Source organism: Trematomus bernacchii, unplaced genomic scaffold (assembly GCF_902827165.1).
Source record: "Trematomus bernacchii unplaced genomic scaffold, fTreBer1.1, whole genome shotgun sequence".
In the NCBI taxonomy this organism is placed as follows: Eukaryota; Metazoa; Chordata; class Actinopteri; order Perciformes; family Nototheniidae; genus Trematomus; species Trematomus bernacchii.
This window is the reverse complement of record NW_022987955.1, coordinates 9,062-13,139: the sequence shown is the minus strand read 5'-3', so window position 1 is coordinate 13,139 and position 4,078 is coordinate 9,062. Positions and strand designations below refer to the sequence as shown.

The 4,078-nt window shown below is 40.6% G+C and overlaps 1 long non-coding RNA gene across 2 annotated transcripts; it reads right to left on the bottom strand.

Moving 5' to 3' along the window:
- Positions 1–1,238: 1,238 nt before the first annotated feature.
- LOC117470986 lies at positions 1,239–2,560 on the bottom strand. 2 transcript variants are annotated; one of them, XR_004554745.1, is made up of 3 exons: positions 2,538–2,560; positions 1,535–1,707; positions 1,239–1,363 (listed from the first exon to the last, which is right to left on the bottom strand). It is a non-coding gene; the product is annotated as an uncharacterized LOC117470986 (long non-coding RNA). The 2 variants fall into 2 exon arrangements; XR_004554744.1 differs by lacking the exon at positions 2,538–2,560 and adding an exon at positions 2,089–2,173.
- Between the last annotated feature and the right edge of the window lie 1,518 nt (positions 2,561–4,078).

Here is a 4,078-nt window from a genome sequence, read left to right as displayed (position 1 = left end):
GCTCATTTGTTAGTGACATTCCACATGCAAATAAGATAAGATAAGATGGTACTTTATTGATCCCAATTTGGGAAAACATTTTTAGTTACAGCAGCATAAGGGACAAGGCATTTTACAATAAATTAGAAATAAGCAAGAAAAATAAAGAAAATAAAGAAAGAGGAAAATAATATACATGTTGAGCTTGGCAGGATATTATATATATCTAATATACATATACATAAATATAAGGCATATGGAATATTAATGTTAAAGGTGCGGTAGGTAATTTTGGAGAAACCAGCTCGAGTGCGCTAGAATTTGAAAATACACAGCCGGAGAAAATCTGCCACTTCCTCACAGAGCCCCTCCTCCAACACACACGAACGCGCACATGACCAATGAGGGCACGAGATAAGTTTGTGCACAGATGGAAGGCTGACAGGCAGGTAGGCCATCCAGTTATTTTAGCTGGGCCGGCTAAAATGATTGGTCGTGCTTTTTACAGTACTACAGCTTCCACAGATGAAATTGTTTTATGGATTTGTTGTCAAAGCACTTCAGATATTCATTGCTATCGGGATGTTAAGAGCATTCCATGGAATATAACAAAAAGTGTATCTCGAGCCGGTTTCTCAAACTTACCTACCCCACCTTTAAATATTGAACAGATTATATATGTGTAAAATGTACAACGTGGTTATATTCAAGAGAAACTATGGAGCAGAGAGTTATCTTCCAGCCAGAGGTGATTTGTTGTACAGAGTTATGGCAGTGGAGCTGCAGCAGTCTGTTGGAGAAGGAGCTGCAGCAGTCTGTTGGAGAAGGAGCTCCGTTGACTGTCCAGCTGCAGGTGGAGAGGATGGGTGGGGTTATCCATGATGGACAACAGCCTGTTCAGTGTCCTCCTCTCCACCACAGCTTCAAAGGGGTCCAGCTTGATGCCGATGACTGACCCAGCTTTCCTGATCAGTTTATTGATCCTGCTGGTGTCACCGGCTCTGATGCTGCCCCCCCAGCAGACCGCAGCAAAGAAGAGTGCACTAGCCACCACAGACTGATAGAAGATCTCCAGCATCTTGCTGCACACGTGTAAGGATCTCAGCTTCCTCAGAAAATAGAGTCGGCTCATCCCCTTCTTGTGCACAGCGTCAGTGTTGATCCTCCAGTTCAGCCCATTGTCTAAATGCACTCCCAGGTACTTGTAGACCTCCACAACAGCCACATCCTCTCCCAGAATGCACAGGGGCAGAGGAGATGTCCTCACCCTCCTGAAATCAATGACCATCTCTCTGGTCTTGGCCACATTCAGAATACTCACAACATTAGGCTGAGGTTCATCTTCCGCTCTTCTTGAAGTGGTTGTGCTTCTTGTTGCTTCCGGCTAAAATAAACATAATTTAAGACATTTTGAGTGTTTAAAATGTGCTGTAATACACAACACATTATTTATTCCTAAACTTGCAGAAAGAAAAACTAAAGTGTGACATTTAATCACATATTTATATATCAATCTTATACACCTTGAATTCTTGTTGGCCAATGATACACATACCCTTTGAAGATGAGCTGGGAAGTTGAATACTGTTGGCACAACACCATCTTTAAGCCGGACAGTCTGCCCCGTCCTGTCAAAGTCCTCACAACTGAAGTGCTCACTGCAGAGCAGTGTCCTGCCTTCTTAGGGCAGCTTCCCACTGCCTCCTCCTCTCTCCGGTTTTGGGAAACCTTAAAAACATGAGAAAGGTAGCCAGATATATCAATTATTGTCAACATTTTCCTCCCTTCTTTCCTTTAACATTAAGGGTAAGGACAAAAATACACACCGAAATTATCATATTTTTGGGGTAATTGTATGTATGTATGTATACTTTAAGAATAAGACAACCACACTAAGAGTTATAAAAAAGGTGTCCAAAAGAAACATTAAATAATTGTGTAAAGAAATGGTAGCAACATATTCTAAAGAGGCTGGGTCAACAACAATCTTGCAATACTATTATCTCACATAGCCCCACTGATCCTGTGTAGCAGGACTTGTAATGTACATACATCCACTAAGTAATTAACGATTATCCTAATTATAGTCATAATATTGTCATATCTTACACGTGAAAGGTGATTCCACGGGTTCTTGTTTGGTGATTAGAGCATCTGTAGGCTGCATTAAAGTCCGGCATAGTCAGGTACTTCTGTAAACACAAAGCCAGCAATTTCCTGTATCATAATGTATCTAAATGTCAGATGTTTTTAACAAGCCAAACCACTTGGAAGAAATCATGTGTAACTTAAGTTATGTTGAAAAGAAAGAGCAGTTCTGCCTCTCCCACTGGTGTAAAGTTGCTGGGTCAACTTTGTAATACTAGGTCTCACTCACAGCCTCTTGTTATTAGCCAGCTAATAAATACAACCACACATACACAAAGAAAAGCTGCAATTTCAACATGTCCAAGCATCCTGTATCATAGCCATGCTAATAATGTTTATAATAAACCAAATCGTTTGTAAATCAGTCAAGATTTCAGCGAGTTAAGAGTATTTTTGTGCAGATCACTCACCTTACAACAGCTACCATAGCGCGAACCAGAGTAGCTGTTGACTGTAGCAAGATGGCGGCCAGTGAGCTACGCTGGAAAATCTCCCATGAGCTATCTAGTGTTTATATATATCTATGGGCGTGGTCAGCAGAATCAGACCCGTAGACAGCAAACTGCATGATCTGTTTGGTATTTTGAAAACAGAAACGTATAAATATACCTTATATAGGTATGGCCCTACAATATATCATTTAAATATAGCATGATAGGTTTCCTTTAACAAATAACTATAAAACAACAATACTGTGGAATAACAACATGAATGCCTTGAATATTCGCTGCTGATTACTACCGAATATCCGGAGCCCGAAAAATGGTATTCGGGACAGCCCTAATGCCCAGAACAAATGACTATATCTTCACTTCTAAAAGGGGTAAATGAATAATCTTTTTTCTCAAAGCAATGATACACCTGTGAGTTGGATGTAGAAAAGTCAGAATCAATATAGATGTTTTTATTTTAACACTAGAACCGCCAACGGGTACATATTACCCGTAGCTGTTTCTTGATTGTATGTAACTTTTTTTCAATAAAATATTCAAGTCTCCCAGTCTGTGACTTTTCCTGAAAGTGTGTTATGTAGCACCCTCTGTTGTTAACATTTTTCAATATGAAGTCAGATTGAAAATATTGCCCAAAGAATTGCCATTATACCCACCCGGGTAATATTTACCTTATAGAAAATGCAGTGATTCTCGCGCTATTGATCTTGCGCGTAAGTATAAACATGACGTGTTGCTATAGCAACGCCTGTTGTTTACTGCGGTTCCTCATAGATAGATAGAGAGATAGAGAGAGAGAGAGAGATAGATAGATAGATAGTTATAGATAGAGAGAGAGAGAGACACTTTTAGCGATATTTTATACTTCATGCTATCTGCACAAACTAGATATCATATGAAAGCTGAGAGTCCACAGATTATATTGGTATAAGTTTTCACTCACTGTTCAATAAATAAAAGAACATTGTAGCCTACCTTGAAATTCAATACATTCTAATAGCGGGTACTTTTTAGCCGTTGGCAGTTTTAGGTATACAGAGACCCCTGGCGGTTCTAGTGTTAAAGTAAATTCAGATTGAACATAGTAAAAACATTTAAATTATAGTTTCCGTCCCAAAAAAAACCATTACTTATAGTGAAAACCACCCTTGAATGATGGGATAGAAGACAAAAAGATTTAGGAAACCAAACTATAACATATAATAAGTACCCCATCGGGGTGGATGACGCCGTCATCTACCTGCTGCAGAGGTCCCTCTCCCACCTAGAGAAGGCTGGGGGCACTGTGAAGATCATGTTCTTTGATTTCTCCAGTGCCTTCAACACCATCCAGCCCCCGCTCCTGGGGGACAATCTGCAGCTCTCGGGGGTGGATCACCACCTCACAAACCACCCACAGTACGTGAGGACCAGGGAGTGTCAATCAGACACCATCATCAGCAGTACGGGGGCCCCCCAGGGGACGGTGCTGGCATCGTTTCTCTTCACCCACAACACTA